We start from the raw sequence: 14,574 nt of genomic DNA, 5'->3' as shown, positions 1-14,574 counted from the left end.
TACTGCAGACAGTCGTACTTCTCTCTACTTACTTGGTTGTGTCATTGTCTACATGTTTTTTAAGCTTGCTTTGGAGAGCACTTCATATTTTAAATACGGGACGCACGATCTCTTATGACGTGAAAGAGCCCTGGTGTCAGACATGAAGCAACAATCGCTTTTAAAGTGTAAGATGGATTTTCGCAGAAACATCACATGGATTTCTCACTCTCTCTGTGACACCTCGGTGTAAATGACTGCATTCGTTCTTAGGAAAATTCCTTGAATTTGATCCTCCATGCTTATCTGTGTGGACGAAAAGCCCTGAGGGGTGATGCCAACGGCACAGATGTTTGCCATATACTGTCACTACCTTCTCATGGTTCCTGGAAAAGCTGTCTGGAACCCATAGTTAATGACTGGTCATCTGCGTGTAGTCCACATGGGAGTGAACGACATCTCAATGTGCGGTGAACATTTTGTCGGCCTGTGCGAGACTGTGACCTCTACACTTGCCTGAGATTCCACTTAGGGAAGCAGTTCTTGCTCAGTGGCTAAGTGGTTTCCTAAAACAAACAGGCTCCTAGCTGTCTTCCTGACTGATGGGATGCTTTGCATGTAGTGGCTTATTCCTCTGTGGAAGACAACTAATCAGACACACAGTTTAGCGATTTTAGACCTAGCTGGAGTCCAGGTTCACTGCTGGGAGCCCATCTAAGTGGCACACATTGTAGGAAAGCATGCACTTTGTTCCGGAACTGTGTCCCCTAAGACGCAGTCATCTATCTCAAACCAAGCCAGCGCTCTCTTTTGATTTATTCACTGGCTAGCCCTGACAGGTTCCAGCAGTAATATATGCAGGCTGGTAAGTCATTCTAGGCTGTGTGAGCAATAAATGGACCGGGATCTGGGAACCAGAAATGAGCTACAGAAAAGCCTCCATTTGGCTAACTGTGGCTGTTGTCAGGGTACAATGAAACATGTGTAACTAAAAGGTAAACCCTGAAGCCTATGAATTGTTATCTTAACTTGAAAGTGAGGATAGTAACTTTAGGAAAGTAAGAGATTTTGAGGAAAAAAAATGTTAGAAAAGCTAGTTTGCTAGCTGTGACTAAATTGTGATTTAATTGACTAAAATGTGATGTGGAAATGAGCACTATTGGTCTGACATGAACCCGAGTGCATTTCTATTCTTAGAGGGAGTCAGCTGTCACTCACAGGTCTATGTTATGTGTTCACACGGCCATGTGATTTGTGTGAATGTGTGTGTAAAATTTGCAAGAGTTAGCTGTTTTGATTCCCAATAAAACGTTGTGCCTTTCACTTTGAGCTAGTGCTTCTTCATACTTTAGATTGTACAACTACACAGTTGTGTCTAAATCCATGCACACACACACCTGTGTGTGTGTACATACTATATTGGAATTTCAGTGATTTAGTCGTCATTTTTAAAAGTTCATTATGAATTTTCTTCACATCCTAAATCAATATTCACTTTCATGCTCATTTTGCATAAGTTTAGAAGAGGGCCTTCCAAATTGTGTAAGCTTCAGGCCCAAAAGCAACTTCTTTGGATGCTGCCTGAGAGATGCCAATGACTCCTGAGGCGTTCTGCTTGGGCTAATCCACATGACATCCTCATGGTCCTGGAATGTACTTGGAAACACACCATCTCATGCTGTCTGTGGACCTTTTATACTGGAACAACACACTCTAGTTCTTCTATGAACATCGTGTCTCCTGAGCCAAATAGACCACTCAACTTCAGCCTTCTCATATGGCCATATCTGGCTCTACATTCTAATATTTTCTTCACTACCTCATCCATCCATCCATCATGCATCCACCCACCCACCCATCCATCCACCCACCCATCATCCACTCCTGGCACTGTGAGTCAGTAGATTAAGTAAGATATAGTTGAAGACTCTCTCATTTCTAAGGTGACTGTGAGGCACTACTTTGCCTTCTTAGTAAGAAATCGTTATCGGTATCATGGACTGATGGCCTATATATGAAACCAGATCCCCAGATTCCCCATGCCTGTGAAATTGCGGGTGTCCTTTGGTTTGGGGTGAAGGGTGAGGACCCTCTCCCTCTTGGGGTGTCATGTATGCCTGAGGTATCCACTGAAGAGGGCGGACATGCCTAGGACATGCATCTCTTCTACTCCACAAGGATCCCAGGTGAACCAGGATCACTTTTGGGGTGTGTAGCCGAATTGGGGGGCTGGCTGTGTAGACTCTGAGATACCTTCCAGCCTGAGCAGTTGTTAAGGGGTTCTAAGATCGCCCTAAGCTGGTTCTGTAGCATGGGCATGTGTGTGTGTGTGTGTGTATGTGTGTGTGTCTGAAGGGCTAGCCCAACCTGCCACCCACCCTAACCTCGTGGATTAAGGAGGCCTCCTCTCCTACGGTCACAAGGCAGAGGGTGGAACATCGGGTCCTGACTCTAACTGTTGGTTGGCAGAGCTGCATGGAGACCGCATGCACAGAATTGAGAGGTCTCCATATTTATCTGACAAAGATAATAGTGGAACCCCGAGACACACTAAGGTGATGAGCATGGAAATACTGAATACCCAGAATCCCCTGAAACCTCACCCGGGCATTAGCAACCCCCTGACCCTTGCTACTGGAGAGTAGCTTCCTTGTTCTCAGAGACGCTGCAAAGACTTCATCTAAGGTACCTACTGCACAGATGTTGCTTCACTTATTCGATATTAATCACTGATAACCTCCATTACCTCTGGAATAATAACAAGGGTAGGTGAGACTAGGTCAGAACGGCCAAAAAAAGAAAAACAGAAGTTCACTTTGGATGGGAAATGCCTTGTATTCAGAAGAAAACTGTAGGACCCGGCTGGCAGGTACTTACGTGAAGTGAGATAATACACGTGCAATGGATTTTGAGAATGCTGGACTCCCAAGAGAGAGCACAGAATATAAGTTAATATGGGGAGAGCTTATTAATGTGGGAGCACAGAACTGTGACTCGGGGTGTTATGTCCTTAAAGGGGCCAACTCAGCAGCCTCCTGTACATATTATATAAACGTGGACAACAACAGTCCACAGCAAATGACCTGGAAATACTGGAGCTTCCTAGGCAGAGAAAATTGAAGAATAGGTGAGAAGGTCCAAGGGAGTAGGATTTTAGATATGATACATAATGTGAGATCAGATGTCCTACCTCCAGGCTCTGTTTCTTCGGGGGGCAGAGAAATCCCTGCTCAAAAAAGGAATGTGCTGGTGAAGTAGTGGCACAAGCTTCGTTGAGAGGCCCAGTGCCGACTGTCCTCTGTAAACCATTGTTGGAAGCAAGATATACTGGCATGGGACTGGCAATCAATGGAGACAACAGAAAGGGAGACAGAACATGAGAGACTGCTAACTCTGGGAAACGAACTAGGGGTGATGGAAGGGGAGGTGCGTGGGGGGTGGGGGTGAATGGGTGACAGGCACTGAGGGGGCAGGCACTTGATGGGATGAGCACTGGGTGTTATTCTATATTTTGGCAATTGAACAACAATAAAAATAAATTTATAAAATTTAAAAAAATGAAAAAAAATGGAGACAACAGGATCCTCCAGATGCAGAATCCAAATGGTGGCACAAACCTATGCGGAGCAAGGTAGGCACTGTTACCATACTGGACAGCAAGGCCCCGTGTGGCCAGTCTCCTGTGACTGACCAGAATCTGCGGCGAGAGATAGTATAGAGAGTACATAATAGTGTTCCATGTTCTAGATATAGGGACAGCTGGCTGGGGTATTACTTGATGTTTCTAAGGAGAAAAAAAATGAGAACTGGCAAGCAGAAAGCTGATGTTAGCAGCTCCAGTGGAAAAATCCGGTCCCCCACCAAGTGTCCAGTTCTAAGTCAGCCCACGGGCCCAGGGCCCTGTGAGGAAAGTGGAGGTCAGAAAACACTGGCCAAGCCTTTCCCAAAAACTTGTGTCTATTTACGAAGGTAAGGTAAATGAGCACTGTGGTAAGGACCATACCTGCATTTAAAAAAAAAAGAATATTGAATATGACTCCTTTACTTATAAAGGAACGTATGAAGTCTAGATAATAATGGAGTTCTGCCTCATTTCACGTGACAGGAAACCAAAGTTTCTGTGGATCATCCAAGTTTTGTTTATTTCTCTCCAGACTCTCCGTATACAGTTGGCAGTAATGTACTTGGTAGGTGGTAGGACCTTCATGTTAGCACAAGTAGCATTACATGGAAAGACACACATGGAAGCCTATGAAGCTGATATGTCCTTACAATATAAGAAAATAAAAGCAATAGTATAGTAGGAAAGGAGAGAAGAGTCAGGTTACAAAAATCAGAAATGTCCCCACTAAGATCAGGAAGTGGGGACATTACTATCAGCCTTGCAGAGATTAAAAAAAAAAAAAAAGATTGCAAGGGAATTCCATGGACAATTGTACTCCAAAATTTAGGCAAGTTTGGTGAAAAGGTCAATTTCCTAGAAACACACAATATAACAAAACAGACTCATTAGAAAATAGAAATTCTCCATAGACCCATGAAAAAAGTAAAGAGAGTGAATCCATCCAGAAGAACTTAGAACAAAGAAAAGCTCAAGACTTGTTGGCTTCGCTGGTGAATTCTACCAAATGCCTAAAGAATTATACCCTGTTGGTGGGAATGCAAGCTGGTGCAGCCGCTCTGGAAATCAGTATGGAGGTTCCTCAAGAAGTTAGAAATAGAGCCACCCTATGAGACAGCAATTTCACTAGTAGGTATTTACCCCAAGTGTACAAAGGGAATGATCTGGAGGGGCACAAGCACCCCATTGTCTACAGCAGCACTGTCCACAATATCCAAACTATGGAAAGAAACAAGATACCCATTGATAAATGAATGGATAAGGAACTTGTGGTATACACACACACACACACACACACACACACACACACACACATTATGCACACACAGAGGGAGACAAAGCATGAGAGACTCTTAACTTTAGGAAACAAACTCAGAGTCACTGGAGGAGAGGTGGGGCGTTGGGAAATTAGGTGGTGGACATGAAGAAGGACACGTGATATGAAAACCGGCTGTTATAGGTAACTGATGAGTTACCTCTGAAACTACCTCTAACTAACTCTACCTCTGAAACTAATGATGTTGGCTAACTGAATGTAAATTTTTTAAAAAGGAAAAAGCATTATAAATCCTTCTATAAGCCTTCCCAACAAATACAAGGAGGGGGGAGCGAGTTCCGAAATCATTCTATGAGGCCAACACTACCCTGATAGCAAACGGAGACTAAGACACTACAAGAAAAGTGCAGACCAATACACCTTACAAGTATAAATGCAAAAACTTAAAACGTATACTAGGAAACCAAACCCAGCAGCTTTCTTGATTAAAAAGAATTTTAATTAAAAGGATTATACATCATGGCAAAGTGGGATTAATCCACAATTATAAAGGTGGTGCAACGTATGAAAATCAACATGATATGCCACATTAATAAAATGAAAGGAACAAACCACACGATTACCACAAAATGATGCAGAAAATGCATGTGACAAAATCCAGTACACTCTCAGGATGAAAAGCATTCAGAAAACTAGGATTAGAAGGGAACTTCCTCGACTTGAAATTGGGCATTTATGAAGAACGCACAGCTACTATCCTATTCCATGGTAAAAGAATTGAAGCATCCCCCTAAGACCACGGACAAGTCAAAATGTTCACTCCTGCCACTTCTATTCAACATTGTACTTCACATTCTAGGCGGAGAAATCGGTCAAGGTAAAGAAGCAAAACGCACCAATTGTGGAAAACAAAGAAAACTATTTGCAGATGACAGAATCTTAGATATCAAAAAATCCTAAGAAATCCACTACAAAAGCTACTAGAGCTAATACTTGAATTCAGCACACAAAATCCAGTTGTGTGTCCATCAGTATACTAGCAGTGAACATCCTGAAAAGGAAACTAAGAGGGGTGCTGCGTGACTCAGTTGGTAAAGCAGCTGACTCTTGATCTCAGGTACTCAGTTCAAGCCCCACAATTTGTGTGCTGCCTACTTTACAAAAACGGGAAACTAAAAAAATAATTCCATTTACAAAAGCATCAAGACGTATAAAGTACTTAGAAATAAATTTAGCTGAGGAGATGCAAGGGTCCTACACTGAAGACTACAAAATATTGTTGAAACAAGGCAAAGAAGACCTAAATAAATGAAAAGACACATTGTGTTCATGGATCAGAAGATGTCCTATTGTTAAAGTGGCAACACTCTCCCAATTTATCTACTGTGTCAGTGTGATTCCTATCAAAATTCCAATGCCCTATTTGTAGAAGCAGAAAATGCAATCCTCAAATTCATATAGAAGTGCAAAGGACTCTGAACACCAGAACAAACTTGAGAACAAAAAGCAAAGTTGGAAGACTCACATTTCCTGATATCAAACTTACTACAAAGCTGCAGGAATTAAGACAGTGTGGTATTGTCACAAGGCTAGACATATAGACCAGCAGACTAGAATTGAGGGCCCGCAAATGAACCCATACACACATGGCCCTTGATCTTCAACAAGGGTGCTAAGACCATCTGGTGGGAAAAGGACAGTCTTTTCAAGAAGTGGTGCTGGGACAACTGGGGATGCACATGCAAAAAGAAGGAAGCTAGGCCCTTCTGTTAGAACGCACACAAAAATCAACTCAAAATGGACCAAAGACTTAGCTATAAACACTAAAACTATAAAATCTTGAAAGAAAACACGGGGGTAAATCTTCATGACCTTGGGTTTGGCAATAGTTTCTTAGATATAGCACCAAACGCACAAGCAGTGAAAGAAAACTAAATACATACATTGGACTTCATTAAAATTTTAGCATGAAGGGACACTTGCACAAGAGTGAAAAGACAACGTGTAGCATGGGAGGAAATATTTTCAAATCATGTATCTGACAAGGGTCTAATATCTAGAATACAAAATGAACTCTCACGACTCAACAACAAAAGGACAACCACATTTTAATATGGACAAAAGGCTTGAACATAGACATTTCTCCAAAGAAGAGAAGATCCACAAACAGCCAACAAGCACATGAACAGATGCTCAACACCATTAGTCCTTAAGGAAACGAAAATCAAAACTGCAATGAGACATCACTTCACACCCTCTAAGAATGCTGTAACTTTTTTAAAAGGAAAATAATTTCTTGAAATAAATTTTCTGCACTCTTCCCTTCTCCTTCTGGGATCCCTATATTACAAATGTGGTTCTGCTTGATGATGTGACTGACTTCCTTCCACCCACTCTCAGTTTTTATTCTTCATTTTTCTTTCTGCTGTTCGGCTTGGTTGCTTTCCATTACCCTGTCTTCCAGATTGCCAGTCCGTTCCTCTGCATCCCAGGTATTGAATTCTTCATCTCGGACAGGTTCCTTTTTGTATTCCGTCCATCTTTTTAGAAAAGATCTTATTAATTTATGAGAGAGACAGAGAGATAGAGACAGAGAGACAGACATAGGCAGAGGGAGAAGCAGGCTCCCTTTGGGGAGCCCGATGCGGGACTCCATCCCAGGCCCCTGGGATCACGCCCTGAGCCTAAGGGAGATGCCCAACCACTGAGCCACCCAGGCGTCCCTCTTTCCTCCAACTTTATTGAAGGTCTCACTGCAACAACGTGGATGGATCTAGAGGGTATAATGCTAAGTGAGGTAAGTCAGATAAAGACAGATACCATATGATTTCACTTATATGTGGAATTTTAAAACCAAAGCAGATTAACAAAGTGAGAAAAAAAAGAGAGACAAAGCAGACTCTTAAATACAGAGAGCAAAGTGGTCGTTGCCAGAGGGGAGGCATGGAAGGGAGACAGGTGAAACAGATAAAAGGGACTAAGAGTACACTCATCGATTGCAAAGAGTAATGTATAGAATTACAGAATGATCATATGGTACACCTGAAACTAATATAACATTGTATGCTCACTTTTAAAAAATATGAAGGATTGACTTACATAAACCACATCTTCGTTATCCATTCATCTTGCGATGGACAACGAGGCTTCTTCCACAGTTTGGCTATTGTGGACATTGCTGCTATAAACAGCAGGGTGCAGGTGTCCCGGCGTTTCATTGCATCTGTATCTTTGGGGTAAATCCCCGGCAGTGCAATTGCTGGGTCGTAGGGCAAATCTATTTTTAACTCTTTGAGGAACCTCCACACAGTTTTCCAGAGTAGCTGCACCAGTTCACATTCCCACCAACAGTGCAGGAGGTTTCCTCTTTCTCCACATCCCCTCGAACATTTGTGGGTTCCTGTTTGTTAATGTTCCCCATTCTCACTGGTGTGAGGTGCTATCTCATTGTGGTTTTGATTTGAATTTCCCTGATGGCAAGCGATGCGGAGCATTTCCTCATGTGCTTGTTGGCCATGTCTATGTCTTCCTCTGTGAGATTTCTGTTCGTGTCTTTTGCCCATTTCATGATTGGATTGTTTGTTTCTTTGGTGTTGAGTTTAATAAGTTCTTTATAGATCTTGGAAACTAGTCCTTTATGAGATTGGTCATTTGCAAATATCTTCTCCCATTCTGTAGGTTGTCTTTGAGTTTTGTTGATGGTATCTTTCGCTGTGCAAAAGCTTCTTATCTTGATGAAGTCCCAATAGTCAATCGTAGAAGGACAAACATTATATGATCTCATTCATGTGGGGAATATAAAAAATAGTGAAAGGGATAAAGGGGAAAGGGGAAAGAATGAGTGGGAAATATCAGAAAGGGAGACAGAACATAAAAGTCCCCTAAATCTGGGAAACGAACTAGGGGTGTTGGAAGAGGAGGTGGGCAGGGGGTGGGGGTGACGGGGTGGCGGGCACTGAGGTGGACACTTGACGGGATGAGCACTGGGTGTTATTCCATATGTTGGGAAATTGAACACCAATAAAAAATTAATTTAAATAAAAAAATGAAAAATATGAAGGAAAATAGGAAGTGTTGGCAGAAATGTGGAGAAATTGGAACCCTCATGCATCACTGGTGGAGCTATAAAATGGACAGCCACCATGTAAAAACAATTTGGTGATTCCTCAATCCATTAAAGATACAACTACCATAGGACTCATCAATTGCATTCCTAAATATACACCCAAAATAACTGAAAAGAAGCATTTAAACAAAGGATATACAAGAATGTTTCTGGAAGCACTATTCACAACAGCCAAAAGATGGAAACAGTGCAAATTTCCACCAAACGATGAATGGATAAGAAATTTGGTATACCCAAACCATGAAATATTACTTCATCAATTAGAAGGAATGAAGTTCTGATATATGCTACAACATGGATAAACTTTAAAGACGATATGTTGAGCCAAAGATGCCAGAGGCAAAAGACCACATGTTATTTGATTCCATTTATATGAAATATCCAGAATAGGCAACTTGCCAGAGACACAAAACATATGAGTGTTTGCCAGATCCTGGGAATTGAGGGAATGGAGAGCTACTGTTTTTTTTTTAAGATTTTATTTATTCATGAGAGACAGGGAAAGAGAGAGAGAGAGGCAGAGACCCAGGCAGAGGGAGAAGCAGGCTCCATTCAGGGAGCGTGACATGGGACTCAATCCCGGGTCTCCAGGATCAGACCCTGGACTGAAGGTGGCATTTAGCCACTGAGCCACCCGGGCTGCCCAGAGGCTGACTGCTTAATGGGTAAGGGTTTCCTTCTGGAGTGATGGACATGTTCTGAAGCTAATTAGTGGTGATGGTTGCACAACTTTGTGAATGTACTAAACACTCCTGAATGATTAAGGTGGCAAATGTTATGTCAACTTTACCACAATAAGAAAATAAAGAGAAACAGGAAAAATGTGGAGGAAGATCTTATAGATTAAAAGTGACCTTAAGAGACATCTCTCCCGGGATCCCTGGGTGGCACAGCGGTTTAGGGCCTGCCTTTGGCCCAGGGTGCGATCCTGGAGACCCGGGATCGAATCCCACGTCGGGCTCCTGGTGCATGGAGCCTGCTTCTCCCTCTGCCTGTGTCTCTGCCTCTCTCTCTCTCTCTCTGTGACTATCATAAATAAATAAAAATTAAAAAAGAGACATCTCTCCCCATCTCAGTGTATGGTACTTATTTGGTTTTTGATTCAAATAATCAAACTGTTTTTAAAAACTTTTTTTTTTACTGTTGCTTCCTGTTGCTTAAGGGCTTTGAAGGGTTTTTAACACCATTGAAGAAACTTTATCACCAACTGAATATTTAACAATATAAGAAATATTTGATAGCAGCCAGGGAAAGATGGCGGAGGAGTAGGGTCCCCAAGTCACCTGTCCCCATCAACTTACTTAGATAACTTTCAATCATCCTGAAAGCCTACGGCCTAAGGTTTAAAGAGAGAACAGCTGGAATGCTACAGTGAGAAGAGTTCGCACTTCTATCAAGGTAGGAAGACTGAAATAAATAAATAAATAAATAAATAAATAAATAAATAAATAAACAAACAAACAAACAAGCATCCAGTGCGGTAGGGAGCCCCGAGGAGCCGGGCTAATGCTGCGTGACAAGAGCCTCCCGGACAGGAATGCCCAGTCCCGGAGAAGCAGGAACTTTACCAATCTTTCCAGACAGAAGGCGCTCACAGGGAGCTCGGGCAGGATCCCAGGAGGCACAATGGAGCCCCCAGGTACCCCCTGGTCACTAACAGAGGAAGTGTGCCCATGGGGATAGAGTGCCACACACCTCAGGCCGAGCTCCCTAAAGGGCTGGAGCGCATGCCTGGAGGGGCCCCGGGAGCAGCTCAGGTGGCGGCACAGGCCGCGACTCTGCGTGGAGGGGGCTGCGCAGCCCCAGCAGCATGATTCCAGTGGCGCAGGCCCACAAGGAGCCAGGGGACACAACCCAGGATCCGGCGCTCCCCTTGGGACAGGCAGGGGCCAGGAAGACACAGGATAGCGAGGACGCTCCTGCCGCTGGGTAACCCGAGCCGTGCAGATCAGCGCCCCCCGCTCCCAGAACATCCAGGAGCTGCTGGAGTTACTGATGGAGCTGACTCCAGGGCTGGAGAGCTGACCACCAGCACTGTTGTTGTTCTTCCTGGTGTCACCTTTTCCCTGGGACTGAGCGGGGTCGCCAGGGAGCAGGGTCTCACAGGGCCAACAGCTCCCACTGAGCCATGCACCTGGCAGGGGTCGGGGCAGCTCCCCCAGGTGCACACACGTGAGAATCAGCACAGCAGGCTCCTCCCCCAGAAGACCAGCTGGAAGGACAGGAGAAGAGCAACTTCTTAATCAAGCAGCACTGGAAAGCTCCAGGGGAAGTCGAGGGACTTACAGTGAATAGAATCAGAGGATACCCCTCCTTGGTTTTCTTTGAGGGGGAGGTTGTTTATTTGTTACCCACTTTTTTCTTCTCTCTTTCCTTCCTTTTTCCAGTACAACTTGTTTTAAGCCACTCTGCACTGACTGAGCAAAATGACTAGAAGGAAGAAATCAGCACAAAAGAAAGAATGAGAAACACTACTCTCTCCCACAGAGTTACAGAATTCGGACTACAATTCGATGTCAGAAAGCCAATTCAGAAGCACAATTATAAAGATACTGATGGCTCTGGAAAAAAAAATCATAAAGGAATAAAGAGACTTCATGACTGCAGAATTTAGATCTAATCAGGCCAAATTAAAAATCAGTTAAATGAGATGCAATGCAAACTGGAGGTCCTCACCTCGAGGGATAATGAGGTCAAAGAACGAGTGAGTGACATAGTGACATAGAACACCAGTTGATGGGAAGGGAGAAAGCTGAGGAGAAAAGAGAAAAACAATTAAAAATCATGAGGAAAGGTTAAGGGAAATAAATGAGAGCCTCAGAAGGAAAAATCTACATTTAATTGGGGTTCCAGAGGGCACCGAAAAGGACAGAGAAACGGAAAGTGTATTTGAACAAATCATAGCTGAGAACGTCCCTAACGTGGGGAGGGAAATAGGCATTCAGATCCAGGAGATAGATCTCCCCCCCAAAAAATCAGTAAAAACCATTCAACACCCCGACCTTTCATAGTGAAACTTGCAAATTCCAAAGATAAAGAGAAGATCCCTAAAGCAGCAAGAGACAAGAAATCCCTAACCCTTATAGGGAGAAGGAATAGGTTAACAGCAGACCTCTCCACAGAGACCTGGAAGGCCAGAAAGGGCTGGAAGGATATATTCAGGATCCTGAATGAGAAGAACACGCAGCCAAGAATACTCTATCCAGCAAGGCTCTCATTCAGAATAGAAGGAGAGATAATGGGCTTCCAAGATAGGCAGAAACTGAAAGAATATGTGACCACCAAACCAGCTCTGCAAGAAATATTAAGGGGGACACTGTAAAAGAAAGAAGAAGTCCAAGGAAACAATCCACAAAAACAGGGACAGAATAGGTTAATTATGATGACACTAAATTCATATCTTTCAATAGTAACTCTGTATGTGAATAGGCTTAATGATCCCATCAAGAGGTGCAGGCTTTCAGACTGGATAAAAAAGCAAGACCCATCTATTTGCTGTCTACAAGTGACTCATTTTAGACGTAAGGACACCTACAGCCTGAAAATAAAAGGTTGGAGAACCATTTACCATTCAAATGGTCCTCAAAAGAAAGCAGGGGTAGCCATCCTCATATCGGATAAATTAAAGTTTATCCCAAAGACTGTACTAAGAGATGAAGTGGGACACTACATCATACTTCAAGGGTCCATCCACAAAGAGGACCTATCACTCAAGAATATTTATGCCCCTAATGTGGGAGCTGTCAAGTATGTCAGTCAATTAATAACCAAAGTTACAACATACTTAGATACTAATACACTTATCCTGGGAGACTTGAACACGGAGCTCTCTGCAACTGATAGATCTTCTAAGCACAACATCTCCAAAGAAGCAGGAGCTTTAAATGATACACTGGACCAGATGGATTTCACAGATATCTACAGGACGTTACATCCAAACGCAACTGAATACAAATTCTTCTCAAGTGCACATGGAACTTTCTCCAGAATAGACCACATACTGGGTCACAAACCAGGTCTTAACAGATACCAAAAGTTTGGGATTGTGCCCTGTGTATTTTCAGACCATTATGCTTTGAAATTAGAACTAAATCACAAGACAAAGTTTAGAAGGATTTCAAACTTGTGGAGGTTAAGGACCATCCTGCTAAAAGATGAAAGGGTCAACTAGGAAATTAGAGAAGAATTAAAAAGATTCATGGAAACTAATGAGAATGAAGACCCAACCCTTCAAAATCTTTGGGATACAGCAAAAGCAGTCCTGAAGGGGAAATACACCGCAATAGAAGCATCCATCCAAAAACTGGAAAGAACTCAAAAAGAAAAGCTAACCTTGCCACCTGAAGGAAGCTGGAGAAGGAACAGCAAATCCGACCTTCACCCAGCAGAAGAAGAAAGTTAATAAAGATTTCAAGCAGAACTCAATGAAATAGAGACTGGAAGTACTGTGGAAGGGATCAACAAGACCAGGAGTTGGTTCTTTGAAAGAATTAATAAGTAGATAAACCATTAGTCAGCCTTATTAAAAAGAAGAGAGAAAGACTCAAATTAATAAAATCACGAATGAAAAAGGAGAGATCACCCTAACCAAAACCAAGCAAATACAAATGATTTTGAAAACTTATTATGAGCATCTATACACCAATAAATTAGGCAACCTAGAAGAAAGGACGCATTCTAGAAAACCACAAACTACCAAAACTGTGAACAGGAAGAAATAGAAAACCTGAACCAGCCAATAACCAGGGATGAAATGGAGACAGCCATCAAAAACCTCGCAAGACACAAAGCCCAGGGCCAGATCTCTTCCCTGGGGAATTCTATCAAACGTTTATAGAAGAAACAATACCTATTCTATTAAAGCTGTTCGGAAAGATAGAAAGAGATGGAGTACTTCCAACCTCTTCCTATGAGGCCAGCATCACCTTAATTCCAAAACCAGACAAAGACCCCACCAAAAAGGAGAATTATAGACCAATATTCCTGATGAACACAGATGCAAAAATTCTCAACAAGATACTGGCCTATAGGATCCAACAGTACATTAAGACGATTATTCACCATTTCTAAGTGGGATGTATCCCCGGGACGCAAGGCTGGTTCAGCACTCGTAAAGCAATCAATGTGATTGATCATATCAGCAAGAGAAAAAACAAGAACCATAGGATCCTTTAAATAGATGCAGAGAAAGCATTGGACAAAATACAGCGTCTGTTCCTGATCAAAACTCTTCAGAGTGTAGGGATAGAGGGAACATTCCTCAGCATCTTAAAAGCCATCTACGAAAAGCCAACAGCAAATATCATTCTCATAGGTGAAACACAGGGAACCTTTCCCCTCAGATCAGGAATAAGACAGCGATGTACACTCTCAACACTGCTATTCAACATAGTACTAGAAGTCCTAGCCTCAGCAATCAGGCAACAAAAAGAAATAAAAGGCATTCAAATGGGCAACGAAGAAGTCAAACTCTCCCTCTTTGCAGATGACATGCTACGGGCCATAGAAAACCCAAAAGCCTCACCCCAAGATTGCTAGAACTCATACAGCACTTCGGCAATGTGGCAGGTT

This window comes from Canis lupus, unplaced genomic scaffold (assembly GCF_011100685.1).
Source record: "Canis lupus familiaris isolate Mischka breed German Shepherd unplaced genomic scaffold, alternate assembly UU_Cfam_GSD_1.0 chrUn_S1972H2171, whole genome shotgun sequence".
Lineage (NCBI taxonomy): Eukaryota > Metazoa > Chordata > Mammalia > Carnivora > Canidae > Canis > Canis lupus.
The sequence above is the reverse complement of the archived record's forward strand: the minus strand, read 5'-3'. Positions refer to the sequence as shown.